We start from the raw sequence: 17,763 nt of genomic DNA, 5'->3' as shown, positions 1-17,763 counted from the left end.
CTCTAGTACATATCTGCCTTTGGTTTTCCAGGATGTCCGCTCTGACATACCAACAGTTTCGTCGGCATTATCTATAGGATCAGACCAGAAAAACTCATCACAACCATCTGCGTTATCTTCATTCACTATGGCAGTGAGTTTTTCTGTTTGATGCTCGGTTACTCCTGTGACCTTGTACACCTGATTTTGTGTTGTTCTCACCTTTTGGTACACAACAGCCTTTTCTTCAAGAATCGGGGACTTATTTTGGGACAAACGAGCGAACTCCACAGAATTTTTAGAAATAAGATTTTTGTGGTTTTCGGGTTCGCTCTTGACAAACTCAGAACAGTCGACTACATCCTCTACAAAAATTTCACTCATATCATCGTCCTCATTAAGTTCAGATGTGTTTTCAACATCAATTTTATTTTCTGAACTTAAATTGGCACTCAACGAGTCAAATTTTTGTATAGTTTCAGTCCTTAGTTTCAGCTTATCGTTTTCATCCAAAAGGTTTTTCAGCATGTCCTTATGGTCCTTGGACTTTATGAAAGATTCTATTTTGTCCACACCATACATGTAAGTGGGATTCACATCATCAGACGATACAACACTTTCGCAGTTATATGCTTCAGCATCGATTTCATCCTCCTTAAACTCAAGGAAGGGCAAAATCATGCGATGAATTGTCTACCCTATTTCACAATTCAGATGTAATTGAGTGATGTTAGCATAAAGTCGTTTAGCAATCAAACAAAAAACATTTCTCTGTTTTAAAAGTTTTAAATTGTCTCTTTGTAAATAAATGTTTTCATCCTTAGACTTTATCAGCTCCGACTCTTTTTGCTCTATCCACATCCTTCACTCCTCACTCTTGGAAGACACCCTGCTTATTTGGTCAGTTAGGTTAGAATTGGTGACCCGTGTTTGAGTTAAACAACTATCTAGATTTGAGATTCTTGGATTTAAGCTATTTAATTCTTTTTCATATGATTTATGTGGGACTTTGAATGAAATAAAGAGAGATTGTACCTTCTTGATCAATTCATCAAGCTCATTGATCTGCACACTCAGAGGTTTTGCTGTGAAGCATAAGTCCTCTCGCTCCTTGGTGTCCTCGTTTCCACCATCAGTATTGTATCCCCTTATGTGAGATACATCAGTCACCACAAAACACTTTCCAGTGCTTTCGTCACCTCTTGCAACATATGCCTTTCCATGTGAAGGCTTTCTCACTTCATCATCCTCTGAGTCGGTTGACCATACCTGCACGCCACCGAACTCGTCATCCTCTGCCGAACCCTGTACAATAAGAGCATTCATAGAAGGGTTAGTAGCAGCTTTCTTCCTCTTGATCTCTTCCAGCTTTTTCATCAAGACAGCCTCTTCATCTTTTTCCTCATCTTTCTTTGCCATTTTCTTCAGAACACAATCTTTAGCATAATGGTTCTTTCCTCCACAGTAATAGCAGCTAACGCCAAAATATCCTTCAACTTTCGCCTCTTTCTTTGGTTCCTCTGTCTTCGGCTCCTCCCTTACGTTTTCAGAACTATAGCTTCCCTGCCAATTTCTGTTTTTATTGGTAGGAAACCTCTTCTTGATGAATCTCTTGGGATTGGATACCATCATAGCATAATCTTCTGACGTAATATCATAGTCCTCTAGGTTCAGATCTTCGTCTTCCACTGCATTCTTGCCTTTTGATAGGAGGGCCAAGGACCCCAAACTTGAGACCACATTCTTTTCTTGCATGACAATCTTTTCTTGGGATTTCAAAATTCCCACCAGCTTTGCCAATGAATATGACTTGAACTGCTCATGAGCTTTAACTGTAGACACGACAGCTCTCCATTCAGATCTTAGGCCATTCAAAAAGGTGACCTTCTGTTCAATGAACTTCCTTTCTATATCATGTTTGATCATCTTGCTAAGAAGATGATTGAAGCGATCAAACGTCTGAGTGACAGTTTCATCAGAATTCTACTTAAATTCACCAAACTCAGACAAAAGCAAGGCCTGAATAGAATGCTCTAAATCTTCATCTGTGGAATACAGCTCTCGCAACCTATCCCAGATTTCTTTAGCGGTACTGCAGGAACTCACCAACCTAAACGTGTCAGATTGAAGAGCGAATCGGATCAGTCTCAATGCTTTAATGTTACACTGAAACTTTTCCTTTTCGTCTTGAGCAACGTCTTTAACATCTTTTAACAGATCATTATATTCTTTCTGAGTTTTAATGATCTCTGATGTTCCTGAGTGAGCAAATGGTCCAGACACAATGGCTTCCCAAATAAGATACCCATTATCTTCAGATCCGATGACATAGTCTTCAAAATGATGAGCCCAAACTTCGTAATCCTGGGTGTATAGAATAGGAATCTTCGTCGTTGATCCAATACTGTTTGAGATGTTGATAGGATTAGATTGAGAATCGTCCATGCTTGATCGTTTAACCTGTTTGAAAGATCAGACTTGTAATATGTAATATTAGGGCAAACGAATAAATAAAGAGATACGTCAATTATGGAGTGACGGCTCAATAAATATCAGTTAATGCAGAATAACCCTAATCGCTTCTTTCACAGAAGAGATGTGTATGAATTACACAACCTCCTGCTCTGATACCAATTGATAAGTTCGAAAACTCTTTGATCGATTAGATCTTTGTAACAGGTAAATAAATAAAACAGAAACAGTAATGTAAAAAACACAAGTATGGATTTGAATGTGTCGAATGATTTGATTAACTCAATCCTCAACAGAGCTCGATGAAGAACTTCCGCTGTAGAGGATTCTAGGGTTACAAAAGATAAGAACTTTTACGCTATCAAATCTCTATCAATCCTACGTTAAGAATGCATGCAAGCATCTATATATAATAAACCCTAAACTAAACTCACGGATGGACAGGCCCATACCGGAGACAAAACTTGGACTAGCTAACGAGCCCAAAAGATGCAACACTAAACTGGACCTAACATCCTTCATTTGGATACATGTCATTTTTTTAAAAATTTTGAATTTTCCATTTTCCACTTGTCATTTTATTGTATTTTTCATTATATTAAATTAAAATTCCACATTTAATATGTGAGGTAATATATATGTAAGGTATTTATTAGAAATGGTTTATATACGTAATGTGTTTAATGTATTAAAGCCTCATTAATTTTAATAATTCAAATTTTTTTTTCATTTTTCTTATAAATTCAAACTTCTCAAATCGTTAAAATTTCATATTTTTTTTTAATAAACTCATGTAATACATGGGTCTCACGCCTAGTATATATATATATATATATATATATATATATATATATATATATATATTATTATTATTATTATTATTATTATTATTACTACTTTATAATGCATACATAATTGTGGGTCCTATGGTTTTTAAGACCAAAGTCTTAAAAATAAGGAGATAGATATTTGACCATTGGATTTTCTTTGGATGGTGTAGATTAAAAGTTTGTGATCCATGTGTGAGCAAGAATAAACCAATAATAATCAAGTATTCTATACAACACTAACTATAAAAGCCATCTTCTATGAAAACCCTAGACCTATTTCAAATTTCACCAGCCTCCTATTTTTCTTCCCCCTTATCTCGATCTATTCCCTTCAACCCTAACCCATTGCCAAGAACGACGCCTTCATCCAACTCGCACCATCTCTCTAAAACCCCTAAATCTCCCATCACCACCGATAATGTCTTCATCCACCATCTCGGCACTTCCATCAGCTATCACCGCACCTCTGAAGTCCCTCCCTCTCCTTCTTTGCTAAGAAAATCTCGCCTATTTACACATTCACTTCCGAAAAATACAGCTACATTTAAATCTTGAACATCAGCCATAGTTCTTGCACCACCATTGTTGTAACAACCAACAAACACCATCGACATGTTTTAGTTTGTTAGGAAGGAGGTGACTAAAATTCAGATCTGAAAATGGTTTCTCTCTCTCTCTCATGTATGTACTAACAAGTGGCTTGGTTTTTTCTTCTGATTATTGGAGCTTGAACTTGAAATATGACTTTTTAATCTTTATTATATATGTTTTTCTGATGTAGTTATTTAAGCTAAAAGGAATATGAGATCTACAACACAAATAGAGCGTTGTAGGAAGGAACTACTCTACTTCCTGTAATCATTTTTTGTATATAATGTTGTTGAAATGTTTGATATTTTTAGAGAACGAGCAGCTGTCTTCATATTTTTTTTGATATGTGGTTTTTATATTTTTATGTTTGCAATATTTTAATCATGTAGATGCATGCAAATATTGTTGAATTACGGTTTGATGTGTTGACGCTGTGATATAAGAAAAATGTCAATAATAAATAGCGTTAATTTTAAATTTTGGTTTGGTGTTAGATGAAGTTAATGTGAATATTTTACTACAACTTGATGCAGAAAATTAATTTTTGGTAAAGCTAAACTATTATTATGAAAAAGAATAACAAGTTACAAAACGCAACTATATTTTACAATTATGATATACTCACTGAATTAGATTCATATTTTTAATTAACACGGTCATAGAAAATCGTTTTAATAAATATAATAAAAATAAAAAATCAGTCGTTATATATAATTTTTGATGTATTTGTTATAGTTGCTACAATTTAAAATAAGCTTTAAACGTCAATATTATATTTACTAAGTAATATTCTAATAATTATCTTAACTTACGCACACCTATTTTTACAATTTATATTTCTATGTTTAACAATTCGAACATTATCAACATTTGAAAGTTATTATTATTCATTTTGCTATGTTACAACTGTTTTTCTAAATAACTAAAATTAGTAGTATAATATAAGTAGATAAATTTTTTGATAAGCTATGTTAATATATAAAAATTGATTTTCGGAATTATTTTTTAAATATATATATAAATAATAAGATAGTATGCTTTTATTATTTATCAAATTAAATATTTTTATAAATTTATTACTTTCGTGTGCAAAGTAAATTATCATTTATGATTTTAACAATATGGTTAAAAAAAGTGAATATGTGTTCGAATATAATTCAAATTTTCTAGATAAAAATAATATAAGCAATGTTATATAGTAAATTTAAACTGTCTGTCATGAAACGGGGGAATAAATATTGATAATCCATTTTGATAGTAAATTTAAAATTTGAAAAATAGCGATGCTAATGTTTCCATGCTACTCATTATTAAAAAATGTAAAATATAAGAAACTATATTTTTTTTTAAATTATTATATTGTAATTTCAACACTACCATGGTAAAATATAAAAATTATTTTAAAAGTCAAATAATTTAATTTTAATTATTTTGTGTACTAAATGGAGATTAAAAAAAGTTAATTTTTTTTTTTGAAATACAATAACTAAATCATTACAATTTTCCTGACTAATAGTTTTGAGTTATTTTAATAAATTTTTATGATAAAAGAAACTTAATAAAATATTATGGTAAAAACCTTAACTATTTCTTCATGACCATTTTTACATGTATATAATTATGTAATCCGATCTTAAAACAAACACAACTCTTCTATGTTGGGGTGATTTAGATTTTATTATTTTATTATTTATCATAAATATTAATTTTTTTATAACAAATAATTTAGTATTAGATGATTTTTATAATTAATTTACAACTATATAACTATATTAAATTAATAATACCTTTATTTCGTGATAGAATAGTTTTGGTTTACAGTGAATTTGTTTCTTTCAACAATATTTCAACGATACTAACAAATGTTAGTTTTGATTTTTTTTTTATTTTTTTTTATTTTGTGTTTGTGATATATTAGATAGTAGGTTAACAATGAAATTGTTAGCTAACTTATTTTATGTTATACATAAAGAACATGTATCAAATTTTCTTTAAAACATATAACCACAATAAAAATAAGCCGCATTCTAAATATCATGTGGTAAGTTGTATTAAGGGTTTACTAATTTTTGAATAATGGTAGAGAGGAAACAACAGAAAGAAATTTAAAACAAATGTTGTCATGTGCAAAAACAATGATTTTGTGACGAGTTAAAGAAAAATGTATTCCTAAAGTATTAAAGTTTATTTTGAATGCTTCAATAAAGAAAAGAATACAAAAGGTTATTTTGAGGGTTCCCAATAAAATAATGAAATATAATAATGAGTTTAAGTGAGAGAAACAACACTTTTAAAAGTTGTAATAAATTTATATTTTTTTCGTTTCAAAATTATAGTTCGTCTTTCCTTTTTAATTTGTTCAAAAATAATAGTCATTTTTAAAAATAAATAAAATTTTTACTAAAATACCTCTCATTATTACTTAGCCAATTAACCATTTAATTGGACATTAAATGCAAAGTAAAAATAAAACTGTCATTTTATTATATAAAGTTAGTGGTAATTAATGTTTTCCTTAATCTATACGTTTTTTGTCTGTGGACAATATTATTATGACGGAGTGAGTAATTTATAAATGCATAATAAACAATTTTTGTTTAAACGTTTATCTATTAATTACTTTACATTTAAATCTATTTCTTATTTTTTTTTAATATTAGTTACGTAATATTCTAAAAGGAAAAACTCTTTTGGTATTTTTGAAAAAAAATTGGTAGTTAGTAGTGGTAAATTTGAAAAGAATTGTAAAATTATAACTTTTTAAGACGATATGAAGATGACCATTTGAACTTCAATTGCACTTTGTTTTTTCAAAATAAAATCCGAAAATCAAAAGTTATTTAACCAAAAAAATGTAACTTCAGATCATACAAGCCAAAATCAAATAATTTTCGACCTAAAAAAAACATAACAAAACTATAAAAATCAAAATCAAATGGTTTTTCATCAAAAAACCAAATTTTACGGTTTAGTATCAATATCGGTTTAGTATCAATATCGTTGTCTCTTTAGAAATGATGTAAAAATTATAAATTTAGATATATTATTTATTTCGATAAAAATAAGTAAAAAAATAATAGTGGTCGTAATAGTATCTTTTGAAGTTTTATCAAAATAATGATTGTTTTTTTAACAAAATTGAAAATTGAATTATTAAACCGTAAACAATAAAAATAGTGGATTTTATCTTATTAACATTAGACGACAACATAATATAACATTAATGATTTTATTTTAGAACAATTTTTTGTGTATTTAAATCTGTATTCTCGAATGCAAAAACTTATCCATGTCAGAATATTCATCTTCATCAAAAGCAACTATTTGTCATCTTTTCGGATATTCATCGAAAGAAAACTATTTGTCTCCGCCGCATAGCGCGGGTCACCTATATATATATATATATATATATATATATATATATATATATATATATATATATATATATATATATATCAATTTTTGATTTAGATTTCGAATTTGAAAGTTCCGATGATGATGAAAAAAAAGCTGAAATATTGTGTTTTGATCTGAAAATCGACATGGGATGATGATATTGATGTTTATTGATTATTGATTTCATTCATCAATACTTTTCAAGTTCAAGAATGAATCAAAATTAGTTAACTATTTGACTGGTCAAACAAAAAGTCAAAATTATTGTTCTTGACAATCGGAAACCAAGAAGGAGGTTCGATAGATAAATGAAGAGTCAAAATGGAAAAGTCAAAAATCAAATCGAAGGATACAATGGTTGTGATTTGGATTTGCATAAGACTCGTGATTGAATCTGTGCGCATGTTGATGACGAATGATGTGGTTTGAATATAGATAATTCATATCGAATAGGTCAAAGGTAGAATCAGAAGTTTAACTTTTGATTTGGTTTGTGGTAATGGAAGATTTAGAGAAACGAAAATGGTTCGATGATGGATGATGGGATTTTGATAATGCTTCGTCAATATTGATAGTTGCAGGTTTGCTGTCGATTGTTGATAACAAAAATTTGGGGTTGATAACAAATTGGATTTCGACTGTGAACTAAGTCAACAATCAAAAGTGAAAAGGGGATTGTGAATCAAAAGTTTGTTGTTGGTTCAAAGGTCTAATGGTCGAATGGAAATTGATCAGAAAGCAAAAATGAGTTTCAATTTCTGATATTGAATCGAAGGGCTGATTTGCGAAAGAATTGGATTATTATGACGAATGCTTAATAATCGACATTGAGACGTGAACTGGAATCAAAAGCTCAATTTGTGTTTGAAGTCGAAAGTTTGGGATTCTTTAAAAATCAAAGATGAGGGTGAAAGTCAAGCACTATGGTCAAAAGTTTGAATTTTGAACGAGAAGGATCGAATGTTTGCAAAATCTTGGAAAGGAAAGTGATTGTGTTTAAGAGTCGACGGTTAACTTTCGATTGGTAATAGTCGAAAAATCAAGGCTTGGGATCGAAAGTTATGGACAATAATTTGGTGTCGAAAGTGAGGTTTCGACTATGATTGTGATGCTACGTGGTTTCTTTCTAACATGCAATTGGAAAGTACTTGGGGAAGGAGATAATAGATATTTCAAATTTGGTCCATGTTGTTTAAGTAGAATTACTCTTTTTACCCGGAAATCACAATCTTGTCAAATATTGAAGATTCTGCATGGGATTTCCAAAAAGTGCTCATTTTTGCAAGAACTTTTTCAGAAAATTGAACAAGTTTTTTTCATTTTCAAGTCAAAGACGTCCCGAGAAATGAAGAATTCCAAAATTGTCGTATTTTTTGGATTTTCCAAATTTGTGTGAAACGTTTATGCCACATATCAAGGGGGAGGATTGTATTGCATATTCCACATTGAGCGCTTTCTCATTCCTAATTGGGGTTTTATAATCATATTTCGACTATAAAAAGGGGAGAGATTTTAATATGGGAACTCGAAGTCAAAAGTTTTGGATTTTTCGTATTAGGCGAATTTAAAGACCGATGTGACCTTGAGAAGGAGAAGTTGATGAACTTATTCAAATTGGAAATTCTAATGTGATTTGGGTTTTCCCAGATTCATGAAGGGGTTGGACATAATGAAGATTTTTGGGGTGTTTTTTTTATGCTCAAACATGGGTAATTACTCCATGGAGTTTTGGGTTTTTCAAATTACATTTCTACATTTGTCACGCTTGAGGTTTAATTCACAAAGTTGATCTTTTTGAAGATTGAAGTCGAGTCATCTGTTCCTAAATTTGAGGGGGAGAATGTTGGGTACTAAGTTCTACATTAGCTGACTGGCGGTTACTAAAGCTTTGTGACATGAGAGTGAGTGAGAGAGAGAGAGAGAGAGAGAGAGAGAGAAAGAGTGACTAGTTATAGCACCTCTACAAATAGTAGTTTGGATATCACTATTAGAGTGTGATTAAGAGATATAACATTCAGAGTGCGAGTGTGAGTTATTTATATTTCAAGATCTGTACACCTTTTTGTAACCCCTTATATAATCGAATACATCTCTTAGACACCTAAATCACAATGTTTATTGCCTTCTTTACTATTCCGTATGTCAAATCATACGCTCATAAGACTATAATTAATCATATTTTTATGGATTTTAAGCATGATCGAGGTAGTGGAGATGTGATGAATGCATCAATCATTGTATCATTCCTCAACTTCTTCTAAAGTGCGCTTGAAACAAAGAGAGATAAGTTGGTCTAATTGATTGGCTCTATAAAGTTCTGAGGGAGCAGAAGCTTTGATCTCGAAAAGAAATTTGAGTACAAGTTTGAGTTTTGAGTCAAGACCTACGACCTTCTATGTGACCTTCTCATCTGTAGAGTTAGCAGTGGAAATGTTGTCTCGGAGTTCCAATAAGGCAAATTAATCCGTAATGTTTTCATCGGAGGATCCTGTGTCCGAAGTAGAGCTTTCAGACTTCCGATCATCATCCTTGTTTGCTTCAGAATCTTTACGTTTATCATCATGTGCAGCTTCTTGAGTAAGAGTTTCATGATGACCATCTAAGGTAGTTTCAGGATGATGAGAAGTAATTTGATTTCTTTAAGGGTTTTCATTTTCATTAGAATCTTACGGGCACGAATAGACCCCAAAATAAAAACAAGCTTTGGAGGAGGAAATCTTCTGTAAAATATTGAATGAGGTGGGACTGGGATGACCCCAACAGTGGTGTTGTCATCTTCAAACATATTCTCTTCGGAGAGATCTTCTTCATCATTAGGCGAGAAAAAATCGTCATCACTTACCAAATTTGGAGGAGGATCATCTGAGACATTGGTTGAATCGAGAACATCTCCTTTAACAACAACATCACCACCTTAAGGAGTAGAAACAACATCATTGTTAAAAGCCTTCATTGCATCGATGGATGGTTGAAGCTCCTGATTCATTTCTTCATTGGAAAGATACAAGAACTGAATGCAACTGCTGATTGCTCGTTGGCACATTGAAATTAGAGTGAACTCAAGTTGTTCACAAGATAGCGTTGGATGCAATAAGTGATCCCTATCAACAAAATCGGCCCAATCTTTGTCAAATATATCCATCGCCCTCTACCTGAACCAGGTATAAGACTAGTTGCGGCTATCGAGATAGAACGGTCTGCATCTGTCTTAGAAAGCTTAGAATCAGTGGCAGGGGCCACTGATTGTGCTTATGAAGAAAAGATAGGGATAATATAATTGACTCGATAGTGTGTCCCAAGGGGACCCAAGGGACTTTGTTCAACACCAGCACCACCTTGTTGATAAGGTGGGGTAGATTATGTGCAGACTCCCCGTGTGTATGTATTGATTGTGATATTGAAACTCCGAAGGGTACTTTGGATGAGTGGCCGGGTGAGGTTTGTAGAGTCCCAAAGTTATGTCGAATGTCGAGTTGAGTGGAATGGCTTTGTGTTGCTCGCAGTGTAGCTGATGTAAAGTTAGAGCCCATAATATTGGACTAGGAATCTTATTTTCTTTCCTCTTGATTATGAACTTCCTAAAGTCCAGCCAAAGGACTTCTGACAAGTCGATGTAATTGGCTCTTCTGTTGAAGATGCTATACACCATATAAAGCAATACTCGCTCATCGTTCCTGTTCCTCCATGTTTTCCTGAAAGACCTCTGAGGATAAAGTGCATCAAGATTTTCCAAAGACCAAGAACGTATGATTTCTTGAACTCTTTGGCTTTGAACTCACCGTTGTAGCCAATCTGGGTCAAGAACGACTGAAATTCTTCTGGTGTAGGTTCTTTCACTTTGAAACCTAGTGGGTTTTCTGCAACACCAATTACACGAAGAAACGTTGCTTCGTGAAGGGGCACGATCCTATCGTATGTGATTTTTACTTCCAGAACACTGTCTTTAATGTCAACAAGTTCTAAGGCTTTGTAAAGAAGTATGAGAAGGAAATCATGGTTAGGAATTTTGGTGAGTGGAACGACAATGAGATAACAAGATTTGAATTCGATCATGATTATAACTGATTCATCATATTCCATTAGGTCTAGTGAAAAAGTTAGGTTGTTTCCCTAAAGATGATTCAAATGAGGAAGATGATGCGGATCCTTTGGATGATTTCTTCTTGGTTGCAGGTTTAAATGATTTAGAACTCATTGTTGCAGACGAGAAAAGCTTGAAGAATAAAGAGTAGAGAAGAAAATCTCTAATGAAGATGATAGCCAAAGTGAAAAGTAGGAACAGTTATGATTTAAAATCCTTTTATATGTGAGAGTTTCCGGGTCTGGTCGAAGTATAGAGCGAAAAATCAGAAATTTTTTGCATTAAGTTCGTAGGCTCAAAAGCCTTCCTATGTGGCAGTTAAGAACCAAAGAATGGGACATTTGTTTGATCAAAATGGGAAACCGTTGATTCAGTTGCAAAATCACTCAATACTTTATTGGAACGTGTGCCAAAATCGTTTTTATTTTGAATTAAGAGGATAATCATAAAGAAATTATCGTTAATATTATCATGAGAAAAATGTTTCGGAATTAGCACTTAAATGATAACCTTAAAATTCATTTATTGTTGAGAGTCTAAGAATAATTAGATTCCAAGATGCAAAGTCTTAAGATACTTCTGAAAGGATTGCAACACATCATTAATGCATGATATAGATTTGGACATGGCAGAATCTCTAAATGAATATCAGAGGAAAAAAAATGCATGAATATCTTAGAGGACAAGTTTTTGAAAAAGTTACATGAGATTCTGAGAACTAAAGGAGTAGAGCCTTGAAAGAGACAAGTGAAGATAACATATTACCATCTCAGATTTGAATTCCGAGGAGAATTTGTCAGTAATCATTTCGAGGTAAAATGCTCCGAGGAGGAAATCTCTCAGGGTATCCAATGTGACTCTATCGGACAAAACTTTAAGTAAGATAGCAATCTGAAAAACATAAGACTGGAAGAAAAGGTTAGATAAAAAAGACATATAATGATCCTTTAATTTCCAAGAAGAAATAATTCCGAGGAGAAAAATGTTTTAAATTGGAGTTGTTTGACTTTATAATGTTTCCATTAGAGAGTACAAACTTCATGGAAGAATTGAGGATTGGGAATCATCATTCCCATTTTGTTCAAAAACCCATTGAATTTGGTTTCATCTAATTCCTTGGTAAAGACATCAACAATTTCATCATCATATGGAACAAAAGTGAGTTCAATGTCACCTTTTAGAACATGATCGTTAACAAATGGTATAGGATATTATTGTGTTTGGTCATGGAGTGCTGAATTGGATTGTGAGAAATCGCAATTGCACTTTGCGAATCACAAGAGATAGGAATCTACTGAAATTGATAACCATGGTCCAACAGCTAAGATTGGTGCAGATTCTCGTAGCAATGTATTCTGCTTCGGATGTTGAAAGAGAAATGCAGTTCTGTTTCTTAGATGACCAGCTAACCAATCTTCTACCGAAGAATTGAAAACCACCAAATGTACTTTTCCTATCAAGTTGAAGTCCTCCATAGTTTGAGATAGAATAGGCTTAAAGAAGTAAAGTTTCATTAGTAGGATACCAAATTCTGTGCTTCTTTATTCCTTTGAGATATCGGAAGATTTGATTGACAGCCCGAAGATGTGACATCTTTGGATTAACCTGGAATCTAGCACACAAAAATGTTGAAAACTTGATGTTGGGACGACTTGAAGTGAGGTAGAGTAGAGATAAAATCATTCCCCTATACTATTTCTAATCAATGGAAACACTGGATGGGTCCGAGAATATCTTGTGTCTAAAACTCATTGGAACCTTTGCAGAGGCACAAGTGTCCATTGAATATTTCTTCAGAAGTTCGGAAATGTATTTCTCTTGATGAATGAATATTCCTCTGTTAGTTTGTTTGAATTGTAGTCTGAGGAAGAAACTTAATTCATGATTCATGCTCATTTGGAAACGACTAACCATTAGTTTATCAAAGTCAACAACCATCATCAGATCAGTTGATCCAAAAAGGATATCGTCGACATAGATTTATACTAAAATGAGATGTTTCCCAATTGTTCTTCAGAATAATTTGGGAGTGAGAATTATTCTTTGAAAATTGGAACGCTTCAAAGGATCAGTGTGTGTCTTGTACTAGGAACGAAGAGCTTGTTTAAGGCCATAAACAACTTTGTGGAGTTTGTAACAGAAGTTCAGATATGAAAGATTCACAAACCCGGGATGTTGTTGAAGATATATTTCACTATAAAGTTCACCATTGAGAAAATCACTCTTAACGTCCATTTGGTAAAATTTAAAGCCTTTGTGAGTAGCATAAGTGAGAAAGATTTAGATAGCTTCAAGACGGGCAACATGAGCAAAGGTCTCATTGTAGTCCAGTCCTTCGATTAGAGTAAATCTTTTAGCTACCAATATTACTTTGTTTTAGATTACAACTCCAACATCGTCTAGCTTGTTTAGGGAGACCCATCTTGTACCAACAGTAGTGTGATCTTGAGGACGAGGTACAAGAGTCCACACTTGATTTCTGCCAAATTCTGCTAACTCTTCTTGCATTGGTGTACTCCAACCCGAATGTTCTAAGGATTATTTGATGGATTTAGGTTCAACCATTGCTATGAATGCTAAGAAGTAACAATCATTTTGAATGTCAGTAGCAGAATGAGTTTGAACTCCAGCATAAAGATTTACAATTACTTGGTTCGGAGGCTGATCCTATGTCCAACTATGTAGTCTTGGAAGCGGATGATCTGATATCAACAATAGGGTTGTGTTGCTCCCCCTGACAATTTGAATTTTAGGATGATGCTCCCCCTGAAATTTTAAACCACACTAACCACATGAGCCAAATCAGGTTTGGTACAGACCATAACATACATGAGACTTCCAAAAAACTTGAGTACAGAACCCTGCCAAATGTACTTCCTTGTTTCATTAGTAGTAGATATAGTGCTTGGACCAAGTTTAAAGTGAGCTACCAAAGGAGTTCCAACTGATTTGGACTGATCACAATTGAAGGACTACAGAACTTTATCAATGTACTTTTGTTGAGAAATACATAACCGTTCTGAATTTTGTCCCTTTGAATCTCCATCCCCCGTATCTTCTTTGTTGCTTCCAAATCCTTCATCTCAAACTCATTCTTTAGGGTTGCCTTTAATTCATTTATTACATCCATGTCTTTGGCTGCGATGAACATATCATCAACATATAGCAATAGATATATGTGGGAATCTGGTGATAGTTCCTTTGAGTAAATAAAATTGTCAAACTGTTTCCAAGTGTAGCTATTCGAGATCAAGAATGAATCAAATCTATTGTACCATTATCTTTTAGACTGCTTTAACCCATAAAAGGATTTCTTCAGCAACAAACATGATCCATCTTAGAATCAAGGAATACTTCTGGCTGGCACATATAAATCTTATCTTCTAAGTTCCCATAAAGAAATGTAATTTTCACATCAAGCTGTTTAAGCTCCAGATTAAATGCACTCAGCATGGCCAAAAGAACCCGAATTGTCTTCTGCTTCACGATCGGTGAGAACACATCGTGATAATCAATTCCTTCTTTCTAAGGAAACCCTTTCGCCAACAACCTTGTGTGATAACCCGAAGTTCGTTCCGTCATTGTAACCCGTTCCGTCAATAAAATTCGTCTTTTTTGAATTGTTTCCGTTACGTTTTTAAATTAAGTCATTAATTTTGAGACTTCTATTGTGACTTAATGGGTGTCCAAAAACGTTAGAAACACATGAAAACATCCCAAATTATTATTTAGAAAAAATTTTAGTTACGACTACGTCGGGTTACGGCAAATTAATCGAGTACGACCAAAAGCACCGTTTAACATCGGTATCGGGTAGAATTCCATCGGGCCACAAACTCAACCCCTATATAAGAGATTGAGTGACATCATTTTGAAGCTTTTTCTCTCTCTTAAAACACTTTCTCTAACTACTCTCTCTCTAAAAATCCGATTTTTGATCCAAAAACCCCCTTTCAAGCTTCAATTTGGTAAGCAATCTATCCTAGCTTGTTGTTAATCTTTCTTATCATGCAAATCTATGTTTGAATCACCCAAAACACTCAAGAACAAGTGTTTACTGTTTGGGAACCCTCCCAAAATCGTGAACTCCCTTAAAGAGGGTTTTGAAGCCCCAAAACCCTTCCAAAACCCCTCTAATGCTTAGATATGGCTTAGAAACTTGCATCCATGAGCTTAGGACCCCAAAATCTGAGTTTACGGCCCAAGAACATGCTTTGACCGTAAACCCTCATTCTTGGACCATAAACACCTTTTTAAGGTGTTAAATTGCCCTTAAACACCTCCAAAAGCTTTCATGACCTTCCATGAGTGCATAGAACCTTATATTCCTTCATGAGATGCACCAAAACATACACAAATGAGTCAAACTTGAGTTTACGGCCCAAGAACACTCTTGGACCGTAAACACCCCTCCTTAGACCATAGACACCCCCAAAGGGTGTAAAAGTGCCTTTAACACCTTGTATGGCTTGGAATTGGACCTAGAACTTTGTATGCTTAACCTACAACCACTAAAACCCATGAATTATGGAAAAACATGAGTTTACGGTTGTAAAATCATTTTTAAGGTAGTAAAATCCCCAATAACATCTTCATAAACCGTAAACTCCTTATCCAAGGTCATTTCAAGTCCCGATCACTTCCTAAGCCATGGAATCAACCCTAGAACGTTCCCGTGTGTATTGTAAGACCATTTGGCATCCAAGAACACACCAACCATGATTTTACGGCTGTAAAATCATGGGGATATGGTCAATGGGTCGTAAACTCTTCAAGGAGTTTACTCTTGAAGAGTAAACTCCAAATTTAGGCCCTATACACCCTTAGATGCCACCCGGGTCACTCCGAACACTTGATTTGAAGTGTTTTTGCGTCTTCAAGTGTATATTCATACCTAATTAGTGGTTCAAAGTCTAATTAGATACATTTGTGTATCTCTTCATATTACATAGGAACCTTGCGTGTAATCAAGCCCCGAACTGACACTTAGCATCCAAACTGACACATTCCTCGTCTGGTTTCCGTGTTTTCAATGTTTTCACGGGGGGGGATACAAGCGAAGTACAAGGAATTTTTGTACTCAAAACTTACTATTTCATGTGTTATGTTTCATCTTTCGTATGCTTTTAACACTGGAAATCGTATCAACCAACCGTTTAACTTGCAGAACTTGTTATCATATTAATTGTGAAACTCATTATAAAATGTTATGTTTTATATATCACCAATGATTTTCCATATTATTACTGTTAAAAGCATTAACCTTAGAACTTGATACGTCATTGGGAACACTTCCACGAGATTCGAGAGTGAAGGACACGTCCTTGATAACACTCCCCCTAGATACGAGAGTGACGTACTACTTTTCAAATTCATTAATCTTATGATTGGAGACATGTCCTTGGTAACACTCCCCCGAGATACGAGAGTGTAGGACTACCCCTGTAACCAGAATCTCCTGGAGGGAGAACGTGACTTGAGTGTATTGATCTATACGGGATTGACTATCCCACACCTGGCTGCTAGCTACAGCCGAACCGAAAGGTTCAAGGGTGACAAAAGTCATAAAACGATATGAGCCCCGTTCCGAGCCTTATCTAGTCTTTAGTATGGTTATAGAACTCGCAATCTAGATTTATGAAAACTTTACTACTTACTTATTAGTTTTATATACGTGTTAAAACCAATGCACTTCACAAGGATAACCAGGTTTTCAGAATACATCTCTTACATTTCATTTAAGATTGGTAATCAACTTTTAGGAAAATATGGGATTTTCCTGGGATAACAACTGTTCATAACCAGAATTGTGTAACAAAACAAATAACTAAACACTACTTTTAAGAAAATATGGGATTTTCTTGGATAAGAACTCTTTCAGTAAACCAAAGGAAACTTGTTCATTTTCAGAAAACAAACCACTTATGAACTCACCAGCTTTATGCTGATTTTCGAACTGCTTGTATTCTCAGGTCCACATTAGACAGGTACCCGCGATCTTTTTGCAGAAGACGGAGCTGTAGAAGACACGTCTTTACTTTTGTTTATATGATATGATGTATACGTATATAACTTGTAACACTTTACTTTCAAACAAATGTAAATTTTCCCTATGTAATGTAATGGCTGTTTACTTTGCTTACTATGTACATTGGTTGTGATACTTAACATGACTTCACCTCCGCCCCGGAACGATTCCGCCTTCGGTTTCGGGGTGTGATACCTTGCCTTGAACCTAGCTAGTTTAACTCCTTGTATCTCTTCTTTCTTCTTAAAGATCCTTTTGCATCCTACTGGCTTTGCTCCCATTGGTAATGGAACAAGATCACATGTTTTATTCTTCTCCAAAGACAACATTTCTTCATTCATGGCCATCAAGCAATCATTTTCTGCTTTACTCACCACAACCTATTT

The 17,763-nt window shown here is 33.8% G+C and overlaps 1 long non-coding RNA gene across 1 annotated transcript; it reads left to right on the top strand.

Moving 5' to 3' along the window:
- The first annotated feature begins 3,510 nt into the window (after window positions 1–3,510).
- On the top strand, window positions 3,511–4,187 carry LOC145102056 (uncharacterized). Its single transcript, XR_013705996.1, has 2 exons — window positions 3,511–3,962; window positions 4,063–4,187. It is a non-coding gene; the product is annotated as an uncharacterized LOC145102056 (long non-coding RNA).
- The last annotated feature ends 13,576 nt before the right edge of the window (window positions 4,188–17,763 follow it).

Source organism: Lactuca serriola, chromosome 4, assembly GCF_051521515.1.
Source record: "Lactuca serriola cultivar US96UC23 chromosome 4, Lser_US96UC23_V15, whole genome shotgun sequence".
NCBI lineage: Eukaryota > Viridiplantae > Streptophyta > Magnoliopsida > Asterales > Asteraceae > Lactuca > Lactuca serriola.
Note: the sequence above shows the minus strand (reverse complement) of the source record. Positions and strands in the feature narration are given on the sequence as shown.